At 37.2% G+C, this 17289-nt stretch overlaps 1 pseudogene; it reads left to right on the top strand.

Moving 5' to 3' along the window:
• The window catches only part of LOC122019283, a 62701-nt pseudogene that overhangs the window by 3846 nt on the left and 41566 nt on the right, over nucleotides 1-17289 (top strand).

Genomic DNA, 17289 nt, shown 5'->3' on the forward strand with positions numbered 1-17289 from the left:
GATGAACCTGACTCAGAAGATTCAGAAGATGAACTGACCAACAAACTTGTGAATCTGGGAGGCCCAACAAAACTCAAAGGTGAAGTTCGAAGTCACATGTTACGGGTGCAACCAGAAAGGGCATATCAAGGCCAACTGTCCCAACCAAAAGGAGGCCAAAAAGCAAAGAAGAAAGAAGGCCCTAAAGGCAACCTGGGATGAATCTTCTTCGGAGGACGAAGACGACGAACTCGACCAAACGAGTTTACTCGCATTGATGGCCCGGGACCAGATCATCGAACCTGAAAGCGAGTCAGAAGCCGACTCCGAGCAAAGCCACGGATCCGCATCCGTTTCCGAAGGGCCAGACTCCGCTGTAAGTATTCCTAGGCTTAATAATTTAGTCAATTATTTACTTCGCAAATTAGCCAAGTCAAATTTGAAAATTAAGTCACTTTTAAAAGAAGTAACCATTCTTAAAGGAGCAACTAACTCAAAATCTTTAACTGAAGATTCAACTCAAGTAAAACAACTTGAGAAAGAAAATTCAAATCTGAAAAATCAGTTAAATGATTTAAAAATTACCTTAGAAAAGTTCTCTCTGGGTTCCAAGAATTTGGATCTAATTCTTGGGACACAAAGAGCCGTCTACAATAAGACTGGGCTAGGATATAAAAATAAAAAGAAATATAAATCGTATTTATCCTTAATAAACAAACAAAGTAGTAAATCAGTCCAAGCATGGGTCCCCAAGTCCAAATTGATAAATCAAATATATTTCCTCGACAGACCATATTGAGGCCGTGATCCAGGGAAAGCTAAAATGAAAACAATTAAAATTCGAAATTAAATTAAAAATCTAAAATCAAATTCAAAATTCAAAATTAAATTAAAAATTAAAATTTAAAATTCGAAATTAGATTAAAAATCTAAAATCAATTTAAAATTCGAAATTAAATTAAAAATCTAAAATCAAATTCAAAATTCGAAATTAAATTAAAAATTAAAATTTAAAATTCGAAATTAAATTAAAAATCAAGAATTAAAATTCAAAATTCGAAATTAAATTAAAATCAAATTCTAAATTCAAAATTCAAAATTAAACAAATCAAAATTATAAATGAAAAATAGAAGGAGGGTCCAAACTAGCTGGCACCTCCAACTGAACTACCCGACAGGGTAACTGAACCTAATTTACCCGGAATGGGTAAAACAAGAATGGATTACCTGGCAGGGTATTTAAGGTTAGATTAAAAAGGGATAAGTTTAACTTGAACCACAGTACTGGTGAAGTTTTTGGATGATAGTACGTTAGGGAAACTTGAGCATCGCATGTCTAGGAAGATATGGCTTCGACTTGGTGCATTTGGCCAAGTGGAACTGACCGAAGCTACCCTTAAATGGATCCTAACTAGTTAGACCAAGTTTTAGTATTAAGTTCAATGGGTAGGACTATTTGGAAGACCTCGAAGGCATGGTTACTTTAATGAGCTCCTTGTGACTCACCATAGCCCAGAAGTTTATCCAAAGAATACTTACTTGTTGAATCCAAAGCTAAACCTGAATCTAACACAAGACTAAACAAAACCCTTAAATTGAACCTTAATTCATCTCACAAAAACTATAGGATTCCCTGATTGAGAAATTAGATCGGGTGAGATGACTAATTAATTTTAAAAATCTTTTCAAAATCTTTTCAAAAATCAATTTCAAAATTATTTAAAAATCTTTTCAAAATCTTTACAAAAATCAATTTCAAAATTTTTAAAAAATCTTTTCAAAATCTTTTCAAAAATCAATTTCAAAATTATTTAAAAATCTTTTCAAAATCTTTACAAAAATCAATTTCAAAATTTTTTATAAATCTTTTCAAAATCTTTTCAAAAATCAATTTCAAAATTATTTAAAAATCTTTTCAAAATTATTTTAAAAACTTTTCAAAAATCAATTTCAAAATTTTTTAAAAATCTTTTCAAAATCTTTTCAAAAATCAATTTCAAAATTATTTAAAAATCTTTTCAAAATCTTTTCAAAAATCAATTTCAAAATTATTTTAAATTTCAAAATTATTATCTTAAACTTAAATTTCAAAATTATTGTTATCCTGAATACAATAGAATAGAAAATTTAAGGAGACAATAAACATAGTGTCTGCTTCAATCACGCTATCTTTAAATCCATTAAAAAGAAACCAATTCAACTACTTCATGTGTAGGAATTGGATCAATGGATGTTGGATAGTGGATGCTCCAGACATATGACTGGAGACAAGTTGAAGTTTACCAAACTCAAGTACAAGAGTCTAGGATCAGTTGCATTCGGCAACAACGGTAAACTTAAAGTAATCGGAAAAGGTAATATTGAACTTAGTTCCGATTTCGTTATTCGAAATGTTTTATTGGTTGACAATTTTAACTTTAATTTACTAAGTATAAGTCAATTGTGTGACAGCGGATATATAGTTAATTTCGATAAATCCGGATGTCTAGTTAAAAATATTGAAAATCCAGAAATTAAACTTAAGGGTCTTAGGAAAAATAACATCTACACGATAAATTTATCAATATCCTCTATAAAGTGTCTTCTGACACAACAAGAGGAAACCCAACTGTGGCACAGAAGGCTGGGTCACACACACACAAGACTTATTTCAAGAATAAGTCAAAATGGTCTAGTTAGAGGTTTGCCCAAATTAAAATTTATTGAAAACTCAATCTGTGATGCATGTCAAAAAGGAAAACAAACCAAGTCAACCCATAAGTCAACTAACTTAGAGAGATCCAACACCATACTTGAGCTCCTTCACCTTGATCTATTTGATTCACATGGAGCCAAATCACTAAACAAGAACCAATATTGCTTAGTAATAATTGATGACTACTCCAGGTACACTTGGGTAAAATTTCTAAAAACAAAAGATGAAACCTATGAAATATTTAGTAATTTTTGCAACTTAACGGAAAATGAAAAAGATACTAAAATTAAAAGAATAAGAAGTGATCACGGAGGGGAATTTGAAAATCATAAGTTCACCCAATTTTGTAAAATAAATGGATACCAACATGAATTCTCATGTCCTAGAACCCCTCAACAAAATGGACTAGTAGAACGTAAAAATAGGACACTACAAGAGGCCGCTAGGACAATGTTAAACGAATATGAGTTAAGTCACCAATTTTGGGCTGAAGCAATAAATACGGTAAATTATATTCAAAACAGAATTTTGATAAACAAATATCACAACAAAACCCCGTATGAACTCTACTATCATAAAATTCCAAATCTAAATTATTTAAAAGTATTTGGTTGTAAAGTTCACATTTTAAATACTAAAGATTACTTAGGAAAATTTACACCCAAATCTAACCAAGGAATCTTCTTAGGATACTCCTCTACCAGTAGAGCCTTTAGAGTATATAATCAAAATACATTGAAAGTTGAAGAAACAACTAATGTAATATTTGATGAAGAAAACAACTTACCTAATATAAATGCAAATATTAACACTAATCCAAGAGATGTAGATGATGATGAAATCCAAACTAATCTTAATGAGTCTGAAGAACCAGTTTCTGACTCCCAAATAAGACCAACTAGAACAAGCACCTCTCACCCACCTGACCAAATTTTGGGTGACCCAAACCTAGGAGTCAGAACTAGATCATCCTATAGAAACCTCAGTCAGATTGCTCTAATTTCTAAAATTGAACCTAAAACTATAGAAGAAGCCCTGCCTGATCCAGACTGGATCATTGCAATGCAGGAAGAATTAGCCCAATTTGAGAGAAACCAAGTCTGGGACCTTGTACCTAAACCCATAGATAAATCAATAATAGATACTAAATGGGTTTTTAGGAATAAGTTAGATGATCACGGTGATATAGTAAGAAACAAGGCAAGATTAGTAGCAAAAGGGTTTTGTCAAGTTGAAGGCCTAGATTATGATGAAACCTATGCTCCAGTAGCTAGACTCGAGTCCATTAGGATGTTATTAGCTTATGCAGCCAATAAAGGATTCAAATTGTACCAAATGGACGTTAAGTCAGCCTTTTTAAATGGTTTTATCAAGGAAGAAGTCTACGTAAGCCAACCTCCAGGGTTTGAAGACATAAACTATCCCAATCACGTTTTTAAATTAAAAAAGGCACTATATGGACTAAAACAAGCTCCTAGAGCATGGTATGAAAGATTATCTAATTACTTAATATCCAAAGAATTTAACCAAGGACAAATCGATCCTACTTTGTTCGTGAAAACTATAGGAAAAGACATCTTTATAGCCCAAATCTATGTTGATGACATAATTTTTGGCTCAACTAACTCAAAATTTCTAAAAGAATTTATTAAGTTAATGGAAAATGAATTTGAAATTAGCATGGTTGGGGAACTCAACTTTTTCTTGGGCTTATAAATAAAACAAACCAAAGATGGAATCTACATTTATCAAACTAAGTATGCTAAGGAGTTAATCAAAAAATTTAGCATGGAAAACTCAAAAATTATAAATACTCCAATGGCAACCAACATAAACATTGACTCCGACCCTGAAGGAAAATCTGTAGACCCAAAATACTATAGGTGTGCTATAGGGAGTTTACTTTATCTAACTGCAAGTCGGGTATGTGTGCAAGATACCAATCCTGTGCAAAAGAGTCACACCTAACATATGTTAAAAGAATACTGAGGTATATTAAAGGAACTCTAAATGTAGGACTTTGGTATCCAAGAACTTGCACTTTTGACCTTTATGGCTATTCTGATTCAGACTATGCCGGTGCAAGCTAGACAGAAAAAGTACAAGTGGTAGGTGCATAGTAAGTTGGTCAAGCAGAAAGCAACATTGTGTTGCTCTATCCACTACAGAAGCTGAATACATAGCTCTAGGAGAATGTGCATCTCAATTGTTATGGATGATGCATACACTAAAAGACTATCAACTAGACTATAAAAATACTAAAATCTTTATTGATAATATCAGTTCAATTAATCTGACCAAAAATCCCATACACCACTCTAGGACCAAACACATAGAGGTAAAACACCACTTTGTAAGGGATCATGTAGCTAAAGGTGAAATTGCACTCAACCACGTTGAGTCCAAATCAAACCTAGCTGACATTTTTACTAAACCCTTACCTGAACTTGAGTTCAGTGGACTTAGAAGGCAAATAGGAATGTGTTGGGTAGAATAGATACCTTACTACTATTTTGTTGTTAACTTCTAAGCAAAACATTTTTCAAAACTCCAATTTTACTAGACTTTCAAAAGTTGGGTTTAGTTTAGGATTTCCCCTAGATATCATGTTCCCCTAGAATTAAGCCAGAGCATCTCACAAAACACCTAGGTCTACCTTGATTGTGATTAAAAAACATAGAATGGTGTGAGATGCATAGGGTAGAGCCTGGACTCAAGAATGCTTATATCTGTGCATCAATATGAGTCTGGGCGTTAAATATGCAATAAACATTAATCAAGTTAAAGTTCTCCAGCTCTAGTCAAGTCTATCTGGATCTAAATAACTTAACTTGACTAACCTGGTAAAAGCTATTGTCCTATAGACAATCAGCGAGTAGCTAAAGGTTAGACAGTTGGCAAAGGATACTATTTTTTTTTTTGTTTTTCTATGGCTCTGATACCTAATATATAAACATGACTTGTGCTTGGACTTAAGGACCAACTGAACTTAAAAGAATAATCTTGTTCTAAAAACTTAAATTCCAATTGACCTTGAACTTCCAAACTCTGTTGAATATTGCTAACTTTAATCATGCACAAATCTTTACACATTGCCCATTTTTTAATTATGGCAAAGGGGGAGAGTAGCAAAAGAAAAGCAAACATAAAAAATTTTTCAAATTAAGGGGGAGCAAAAATTAAGGGGGAGCCAAAGTTAAGGGGGAGTATATAGGGCAAAATTTACTTTAGTTACCTTGTTCATCTATACTTAGCAAATTTTGCCTGTGTTTAAAATGACAATCTATTCGCTTGTTTGCTTAACTTCGAATTCGGGAAGCATCCGACGATCGAACTCGTATTTTGATAACGGCAAAGAATTCTAAGTTAAGAATGTTTTTGTGTCTAACAAGTCTACTTGAGGATTTCAGGAAAGTCCTAGCTGCAGTTAGGCAAAGGGAAAACCCTAGGGGGCGGTAACCCTAGGTCATAGGGGGTGGTAACCCTATGCGGAAAGTCTTGGCATGTCGAGGCAAAAGTCCTAGGGGTGGTAACCCTAGGTGAAAAGTCCCGTGTCGCGAACCGGTGAAAGACCGGACTAGCAGGGGAAGGATGTCCCAGAAAGAAGCATCGAAAAGTCGATCTCGGAGGATCGAGTAAATCTCCGAGTGGAGTAGGTGAGGACGCGTTCCCCGCAGAGGGAACAGTATGGAATTCCGAATTCAGACTCGGACATCCGAATACGTCAAATATTACTCATTATGTTTTATCGATTCTAACACTGTCTTACAGGGTATTTTGCTCGGACTAACCTTTGTTTGCGGTGAGGAGCTTGGAAAGTCTCGAGATGGATCCGGCCCGGGCGCCGACCAAACTTTATCCTGCCGACTTCCCACGTGGATCATCCTTGGTTGGCCACAGTGCCCGGGGATCCAGCGCCCGAACCGCATATAAAAGGAGGTTGAGGTGCAAAACAACAATCATCTAAGCAATCTCCTTGCGACAAGCTGCTAACAACTCAATCCAGAGACCCGGAGCTTGATTTAATCTTTTGTTGTCGGTATAATCCTTTTACAGCTTTGAATTGTAATTAGTTTGTAATACTCTTAACGAACTTATAGTTGTTGCCCACCGAAAGCGATCAAGGATCACAGGCTCCGAACGAAGTAAATCCACTGTGTTCATCTGCTTGTGTTTCTTTCATTTCCGCTGCGTTTTTTACTCGAGTGTTTTACGATTTCGATAATCGAACGAAATAGCCACGAGCGCTATTCACCCCCCCCCTCTAGCGCTTCTCGATCCAACAGGTGATGAATGGAAAACTAGTTTTAAAACTAAGCATGGCTTATATGAATGGTTAGTAATGCTTTTTGACTTAACTAATGCTCCTAGCACTTTTATGCATTTGATGAACCATGTTTTGCGTGCTTTCTTAGGGAAATTTGTAGTTGTATATTTTGATGATATTTTGATTTTTAGTAGAAGCTTAGAAGAGCATGTTACACATTTAAGGCTAGTTTTGAGTGTGCTAAAAGAAGAAAAGCTTTTTGCTAACCTCGATAAATGCACCTTTTGTACGGAGAAAGTCGTGTTTCTTGCTTTTGTTGTTAGTACTAAAGGCGTTGAGATGGATGAGGAAAAGGTGAAAGCAATCCAAGAGTGGCCAACACCGACAACAATTAGCCAAGTGAGGAGTTTCCATGGTTTGGCCAGCTTCTATCGACGGTTTGTTCATGATTTTAGCAATATTGCAGCTCCTCTTACTAAAGTCATCAAGAAAAATGAGTCATTCAAGTGGGGAGAGGAGCAAGAGAGGGCCTTCAACACTTTGAAAGAAAAGCTAAGTTCTGCTCCTTTACTAATCCTACCAGATTTTTCTAAAACCTTTGAAATCGAATGTGATGCTTCTGGTGTTGGTATAGGTGCTGTGCTTATGCAGGAAATGAGACCCATTGCTTATTTCAGTGAGAAGTTGAGTGGAGCCACTCTCAACTATCCCACGTATGACAAGGAAATGTATGCATTGGTGAGAGAATTGGAGACATGGCAACATTACCTATGGCCAAAAGAATTCGTGATTCACACAGATCATCAATCTCTAAAGCATTTGAAGAGCCAACATAAGTTGAACCGACGTCATGCTAAATGGGTAGAATTCATTGAGACATTTTCTTATGTGATCAAATACAAGCAAGGAAAGGAGAACGTAGTTGCTAATGCACTATCTCGAAGGTATGCTTTACTGTCCACTTTAGATACGAAGTTACTTAGATTTGAATATATCAAGGATTTATATACTAACAATATTGATTTTTCTGAGGTGTTCAAAGCATGCGATAAGGTTGCATTTGGTAAGTTCTATAGGCATGATGGGTTTTTATTTCGTGAAAATAGATTGTGTGTGCCTATGTGTTCGTTATGTGAATTATTCACTAGGGAAGCCCATGGTGGTGGATTGATGGGTCATTTTGGCGTTACTAAGACTTTAGGGGTTTTACAGGATCATTTCTTTTGACCTCATATGAAACGCGACGTGGAAAGAATTTGTGATAAGTGTATCACTTGCAAACAAGCTAAATCTAAATTGAAACCCCATGGCTTGTATACTCCTTTGCCTATTCCTAGTGAACCTAGGACTGATATTTCAATGGACTTTGTTTTGGGATTACCTCGGACCAAGAGAGGGAGAGATTCAATTTTTATTGTGGTAGACAGATTCTCTAAAATGGCGCATTTCATTCCATGTCATAAAACCTATGATGCATCGCATATAGCTGAATTGTTCTTTAAAGAGGTTATTAGGTTGCATGACATGCCTAGGACCATTGTCTCTGATAGAGATGCAAAATTTTTGAGTTATTTTTGGAAGACATTGTGGGGGAAATTAGGAACTAAATTGTTGTTCTCTACTACTTGTCACCCCCAAACTGATGGGCAAACTGAAGTGGTCAATTGAACCTTGTCCTTTTTACTTCGTGCGGTCATTAACAAGAATTTGAGAATATGGGAAGATTGTCTACCTCATGTTGAATTTGCTTACAATAGTAGGAGCATACATTCTGCGACTAAATTTTCTCCATTTGAAATTGTTTATGGTTTCAATCCCTTGTCACCATTAGATTTGATTCCTTTAGCTCTAAGTGAGCATATAAACTTAGATGGTAAGCAGAAGGACGAATTCGTAAAGAAGATTCATGAACAAGCACGACTGAATATTGAGAAAAGAACTCAGCAATACATGCAACAAGCTAATAAGGGGCGCAAGAAAATTGTGTTTGAACTAGGAGAATGGGTTTGGTTGCACTCCGAAAGGAGCGATTTCTGGACAAACGTCATTCTAAACTTCTACCTCGAGGGGATGACCCATTTCAAGTATTAGAGCGCATCAATGATAATGCCTACAAACTTCTACTAGGTGAGTATGGCATACATTCTACTTTTAATGTTGCTGACTTATCTCCGTTTGATATAGGTGATGATTTGAGGACAAATCCTTTTCAAGAAGGGGAGAATGATGTATGCATAAGGGCTAAAGATAGGAGAGATTAGTTATCACTTCCGGAAGGCCCAATTACAAGACTACGGGTAAAGCGTTTCAAGGAAGCACTAAATGGGCTAATCAAAAAACATTGGGAGGACTATGAGCAAGGAGAAACCAAGATAATCGCAACTGCTAGTCGTGGCCTAATCCACGTAATCGGGCATAATCATCCATGACTGGTCGCGCTTAACGGAAGAATGCTAATAAGCATGCAAAGCATGGGAATTCGTTCATGCATGAAGACTTAAGTATTTTAGATTGTTTAATGAAGCATGCAACTTGGGACTCTAATTATGCATGCATTTATTTTGTTTAGGGTTTCTAGATAGCTTGCATGAGGCATGCAACATTGGGACTCTAATTGTGCATGTACTTATCTTGTATTTTTCCTTGTTCACTCCCATTATATAAGGGAGGGACATCTTAGTATGAAGCAACTTAGTTTTTTTGGTGAGATTGTGTGCTCTCTTAGTTCTTGAAAGAACTTTCTAAACTTATTGAGTCTACTCTCATGGCGTTCAACCCATCGAAACTTATCACCCCTAGGTGTGGCGTTTCTTTCCTTCGTAGGGTTGGTTCGTGCCAATTCTTGGTTACGAGTCAAGGCTCACACTCTTGTCATTTAGTTCTTGGGGTTCTATCCACCTTTGTTTCGGGTTCCATCACATTTATTGGTGGGGTTCATATCACATAAGGCGAGTAAACATATAGAGCGCAAGTACCGCCTGATATGAGATATTGTCAAGCGAGGAGAAGTTGTCGTCGCTAAGATTGTATCAGTAGATTATAACGACCCGGCCCTTTGGCCTCTTGGGCGACCCTTATGGCGGCCCAACTGGAGGCCCTTATGTCGTCGGCCCATTTGGCGACCTCTAATGTCGTCGACCGACGACCCTTTGGTCATGTCGTTACTCACTAGGACTTTCCACCCCTGGCAGTGGATTTTTGCCTCCCCCAGGATTCAAACTCTAAACCTCCAGGCTTAAGTATTAGAGTTTATGACTGCAGCCAAGAGAGCCTCACTTGGTTGCGATTCATAAACTCTAGTAAGCGTGGCGAAAATCTGGGGAGGCAAACCATCAGTGTGCGACAGCCGTCGGCACGCCGAGGGTCGTCGGGGCCGATTGACAGTCAAGAGCGCGGGTCGTTACACTAAAAAGCGTCTTTTTATTGTAATAACCTGGCCCTTTGGCCTCTTGGGCGGCCCTTGCGACGGCCCACTGGCGGCCCTTATGTCGTCGGCCCATTTGGCGACCTCTAATGTCGTCGACCGACAACCCTTTGGCCGTGCTGTTACTCACTAGGACTTTCCACCCATGCCAATGGATTTTTGCCTTATTCGAACTCTAAACCTCCAGGCTTAAGTATTAGAGTTTATGTATTAAATTTTAAAACATGTTTTTAATTTTTAAAATTTTCCTTTTTTAACTCCTACTTTAGGAAATTAGAAGAGAATTTGTAAAATTTTATAAGAGGATTTATTCTTGTAAAATTTTATAAAAAAATATATTTCTTTCCTCTTAAGGGGGTCGTCCACCCTTGCTTGGTGCCCAAGCAAGGTGGCCGGCCAAAATAGAAATAAAATTAAAATTATCATCCAATGATTTGGTGATTGATTCAATCAAGAGGAAAGAAAAGGAAAATAAAAAGGGAAAAGGAAAAACAAGAGGAAGATTTTAATTTTTGTAAAAATTCTTCCCTTATTGGCCTTGGGCAAGTAATATAAAAGAAGGGGCGAGGAGGCCTCATGGAACATAATTCTTATTCTCTTGCTTGGAGATCTTGGTGTGGTCGTCCCCTTCTCTCTCTTTCAGAAAGCTTTTGGGTGGTGTTCATCTTGGAAGATCGTCTCCCACACGACGTCCAAGGCGAGGCGAGGAATACGGCAGAAGATCTCGAGGTCATTAGCATACAAAGAGAAGGTATAATTAGCAATTGTTTTCCGCATCATGCTAGTTATTTCTTTTTGTAAGAATTCCAAACACAAGAAGCATTAGATCTAGTATTTTGAATTAGTTTTTCGAGTTTGTGTTTTCTTTATTTTCGAATTTGTGATTCGATTGTTCTTTTTGGTTAACCTAGAGTTATTTAAGGAAATTAAATATTAGCTTTCCTTAAAAGGCTTTGTCTAGGCGGTGGTGGTTGCTCCCATATCCAAGAAGACCATGTACCTCGCCATGCAGTCCTGGAAACCAATTTTGGAAATTAATATTTAATGGAATTAATAACATAGGTGGATTTGAATCAATAGTGTTAAGTTCCGCTTGCGATTCAAATCTAAACCATTAAGAATAGATAAGTTAAATTTGGAATCAATGATGTTAAGTTTCGTCTGCGATTCCTAATTTAACTTCTAAAGAACACAATAGGTTATTTAAGGAAAGGTTTGACACTTGTACAAAATTTTTGTACAATGGAACCGGTACGATTTTCCTAGGACTAACCAACAAATATATCATATTGACTTATTTGAGCATGACCATGCTTCCTTGTGTCCTACTAATCAAGGGGCCCATAGATATCGCTTCCATCATATGAAAGGGATAGATCCCATCTACATCACTCACATCCCTCCGCATAACTTATTGCATACCCAGTGATTGACGTTTGTCGATACCAAAATACACAACTCATTATGTAGGGAATCACAGTGACTTAAGGTCTAAGGACTATTCATACCAATAGTCACATGAGAATGTTTATGACACTCATATAGCGATCCATGAAACATTCTCATGGTGGGTCATTCTGTATATATTCTCTAATATATACCCATGTGTCAACGTGATATCTCATATCCATGACTTGTGAGATTAAGTCATCCGTTGACCTACATGCTAGTTTCAATGCATTAATATTGTCCTTGTATATTAATACTTGACTAGGAATAGTTAAGAGTAGTGTTTTATGTATATCTACAATGTCTCACTATCAATTCAACCAATTGATATGTTATAGATAAGAACCTACTACCCAAGGACATTATTATATTTATTAAATCGTCACTGAATTGAAACAAATATAATAACCAATATTACCTTTTATTAATAATGAAATATGATACAAAATTGAGCCATTTACAATCATCTCATAATTAGTACTAGGGCTAATACTAACAATCTTCCACTAGCACTAGTGTCAATCACTGAGATATCAGATACCCATTGACCTAATATGACCATTATGCTTTCTCTATGCCTAAGCCTTGGTCAAAGGGTCCGCAATGTTAGCATCGGTCGGTACTCTACATATCCTCACATCTCCTCTATCGATGATCTCTCGAATGAGATGGAATCATCGTAGTATGTGTTTGGATCTCTTATGAGAGCGAGGTTCCTTAGCTTGTGCAATAGCCCCATTGTTATCACAATAAAGGTCTATTGGGTTTGCTATACTAGGAACAACACCAAGCTCTGTAATGAACTTCCTGATCCAAACAACCTCCTTTGCTATAGCTGAAGCAGCAATGTACTCAACTTTTGTTGTAGAATCAGTGACTGTGTCATTGTGAGATCTCGGAAATATTTAATTAATAGGGTTATTTGGAAAATAGCCTTATAGAATTTTTCCAGAATTTTTAGAAATTTTCTAGAAATTTTTCGGAGCTCGTATGACGGATTTTGAGGGGATTAATTTCTGGTACGGATTAAGCCTAGTTGGGATACCCGTTTAAGTGAGGAAAAGTTTTAAATATAAATACTGTTCTTTTTCTTATTCTTTTCCTAAACCTATCGCCGATCCCAACTTCTTCCTCTCCTTTCCCCGATCTTCCCTCTGCTCAAAGCCGATCTCCTTCTTGTTAGCTAGAACCCTAGAGCCAATCATTTGATGATTGTATTATGGACTTATTGTATCATATTTTTATATTAATAAAGGCATTTGTTTGGTTATTATACTTACTTGTATTGGTGCCAAATAAACTAAGTATAATAACGTCCTTGAGTAGAAGGTTCTTACCTATATCAATCGATTGGTTGAATCGATAGTGAGATGATATAGGGAACACTACTCTTAATCATTCCTAGTCGAGTATTAACATTCAGGGACAATGTTAATGCAATAAGACTAGCATGTAGGTCAACTCGATGACTTGATCTCACAAGTCATGGATATGAAGATATCAAGTTGACACATGGGTATGCATTGGAGAATGTATACTGAATGACCCGCCATGAGAAAGTATCATGGATCGTTATATGAGTGTCATATACTTTCTCATGTGGCTATTAGTATGACTACTAGTCCTTAGACCTGAAGTCACCATAGATCCCTACATAAGGAGTTATGTACTTTGGTTTCGTCAAACGTCACCCGTAATTGGGTGGACTATAAAGGCGATTACTGGGTATATAACGAATTATGCAGAGGGATGTGAGTGATGTAAATGGGATCTATCCCTCCCATATGACGGGAGCGACATCGGTATTCTTGATAGAGTTAGACCACGAAGTGCATGGCCATGCCCAAATGAGTCAACATGAGATGTTGAGCTCATTTGATCGAGTGAGTCTACTTGGAGTTCAAGATTTAGATTGATTAGAGGATGACACGGTCTATGCCTCACATTGATCAATCTAGATGTCTAGGATAGAAGGACACTTGTCATATATTGTGAGGAGTCACAATTAGTAGTCACAAGGTGATGTTGGATCTCAACATTCTTGTAACTTGGGTAGCAATGATGTATTTCTAGATGCCGCTCATTGCTTATGTTTCTAAAGGAGTTTAGAAACATTGCCAATGTTACAAGAACCTATTGGATCACACACAAAGGACAAGTGGATGGAGATTAGGTTCATATGATGAACCAATTGGATTAGGTTCATATGATGCACCAAAGATTGGATTCAAATTAGACTTATTGAGTTAGACTCAATTAGATTCAATTGTTGAATAAGTCTAATTTAAATTTGATTCATTGAGTCAATTTATATTAATGAATTGAGATTCATTAGATTGAAATTGACTTGAATCAAAGGTTGGATTTAACTCAACAAGGAAGAAAAATTGGTCAATTTTGACTTGACCAAGTGGAAGTTGAAACATCAAGTTTGACTTGATGTATTGCCACATCATGAAAGTTGACTCATCCTACATGGCATGACAAACCTTGCCACATCACCTCCACCTCATAATGGTGTGCCACCTCATGGAGGTTACACATCTTATACCACTTAATGTGGCCGACCACATTAAATGAGGGGGTTACATTGTGTGGCCGGCCACACACTAATGAGGAGGGGTTTTCATTTGGTGTATTGATGTGTGGTAATTACTTCATCTTCTTCCTAGCTTCTTCCTCTCTTTCTCTTGCTGTTGCCGTGAGGTTTCATGGAGGGAGAAGGTGTGTGAGTTGTAATCCAAGAGAATAAGGGAAAGTGAAGGTCACAAAGGAGGATACTACTAGTGAGTGTATGAGATTCCTTGTTGTTTTCTCTTTTTCTCTCTTTTAAATCCTACCCGAGTGCCCTAGAAAGTGCTAGCACACTTGGCGTGTGGAAATCATTAGAGAGTTGTCTACGTTGACAACTTCGAGATCCGGCATACCTTGGACTTGCGGGATTACGAAAAGGGCACGCATCGAAGGTATAAAAGTTTTCTTTTATAGATCTACTGTAGATCGGAGTTTTAAACACGTACTCGATTTTTTGTATGGTTTTCTTTGCACGAGATCCGGTGGCTGGGGCTTTCGCGGCCCGAAAAACCCAACAGTGGTATCGAGCCACGTGCAAAGACGAGTACGAGTTTATTTTGTGTTTTATGAAAACTTTTCAGTTCTGTAATATTCTGTAAATTTAGGATTTTATAGTTTTTATGGGTATTTTTCTCGTAGACTACCGAGAAGAATTTTCCAAAACGGCCAAGTTTCGCCCCAAAAACTTTTTGGGACAGCGGGATAAGGCGTTGTTAGATCGCAACGGAACCCTCGCGATGGTTAGATCGCGGGTAGGGGCGCTGCGCGCCTGAAAACCGTAAAACGGAACCGTCGGGAAATTGTACTCGTAAAAATTATAAAAATTATAGAAAAAATTACAGAAAATTATAGAAATATATAATTTTGAATTATATATTATTTTTGTGATAGTCATGGCCCAAAGACCCAATTTGATTGGATTATTCGTGTTGTAATTCATAATACGGCCTGTGTGTCGTGATGTGATGTGCGTGTTGTATTTTTATTTTTCGCGACCTGCGCGTCGTGGCTTTCCTTTTATTCTTGTTGTAAATTAGATTTAGACTCGAATGTAACTCGAGTTTCAAAATTGTAATGTACAAAATTGGAGCTGTGGAAGATCCACTCGAGACGGAGTTACGAGGAGGGCGCGAGCAACACGAGGTGGTCAAAGGAAGGAGCTTGAGAAGTTGTTGACCTTAGGTTGACCATCCGATCTTCTCATTGGCTTGAGAAGATCGTAGTAGGGCCATGACATAATCACAAAATTATTTGATTAATTATTTAATTAATTGTTTTGTGTGTATGTGATGCATGCTAGTTAATTAAGTAATTAATTAGTGCCTTACGATTAGATTAGATCTAAGTCGTGCACATGATGCACCCTTCGATTAGATTAGATCTATCGAGTATATGATACGCATCATCGTTTAGATTAGATCTAAATCACGTCAACTCGTAATGCCTACCATGCCGTGATACCTACCACTACCTCGATCGCATGTTGTTGTTGAATCTGCCAAAGCAGAGCAACACATACTATCTTGGTAGGGTACGGAGGGACAATCTTGGTCCCGCCTATCAACGCATGGGTGAGTACAACTCAATTAGATTGAGTATTCCTAGTTAACTCGGTTGGATCGAGTATAACTATAGGCATTCTTCCAACGGTTGGAAAGATAGGTCAAAATCACATATATATTAACTCTCGGGCGTATTAGCCAAAGCTAACTCGAGTTTTAATATAAATGCGGATATTGAACCTATAAACAAGAGTTGCATAGAGATGTAATTGGTAATCGTTACCTACCGATCATACTAAGTCTTGGGCGTATTAGCCAAAGCTAACTCAAGGGTTAGTAAGATGTGGATCTTGTCCCACATGAATTATGGAATTCAGTGGGAGCATCATTTAGTTAAAGGCCTAATTAAATGATTAAGAATATGATACTTATTTCTGCATTTATTTCTGTTGTAGAATTGCCATGACGTCAAACACGAACATCTTCTCCCTGCGATATGTCCTTAAGAAGGACAAGCTCAACGGAGCAAATTTCCTGGACTGGTACAGGAACCTGAGAATAGTTCTCACCCAAGAACGTAAACTGTACGTTCTGGAGCAGCTCCTGCCACTGCCACGCAAGCAGACCGAGATGCTTACAAGAAGCATCAAGATGACGCATTAGATGTGTCCTCTCTTATGCTCGCGACCATGAATTCTAATCTTCAGAAGCAACATGAGTTGATGGGTGCTTACGATATGGTTGAACATCTTTGTCACCTATATCAAGGACAAGCAAGGCACTGGAAGAGGAACTCCAAAGAATACCTGGAAGATCTTAAGAAGAAGAGAAATAAGATTTCTACTTCAGGTATACATGTTATAGAAGTCAACCTCTCTATTTCTTCATCGTGGGTATTAGATACCGGATGTGCTTCGCACATTTGTACTAATGTACAAGCGCTGAGAAGGGTGAGATAGACCTACGATTAGGCAATGGAGCACGAGTTGCTGCTATTGCTGTAGGAACTTATCATCTATCTCTTCCCTCTGGGCTTGTACTAGAATTAGATGATTGTTGTTATGTGTCTGCCTTGACTAAGAACATAATTTCAGTTTCTTGTTTGGACAAGAAAGGATTTTCGTTTATAATAAATAACAAATGTTGTTCTGTCTATTTAAACGATATGTTCTATTGTAGTGCACCTCTAATAAATGGACTCTATATTCTAGACCTTGAGAGCCCTATCTATAACATTAATACCAAGTGGTTCAAGTCAAATGACATGAACCAAACCTACCTCTGGCACTGTCGCTTAGGTCATATAAATGACAAGCGCTTATCCCAGCTCCATAAGGATGGTTTGCTGGACTCATTTGATTTAGAATCATATGAGATATGCGAGTCATGCCTACGAGGC

Source organism: Zingiber officinale, chromosome 9A (assembly GCF_018446385.1).
Source record: "Zingiber officinale cultivar Zhangliang chromosome 9A, Zo_v1.1, whole genome shotgun sequence".
In the NCBI taxonomy this organism is placed as follows: domain Eukaryota; kingdom Viridiplantae; phylum Streptophyta; class Magnoliopsida; order Zingiberales; family Zingiberaceae; genus Zingiber; species Zingiber officinale.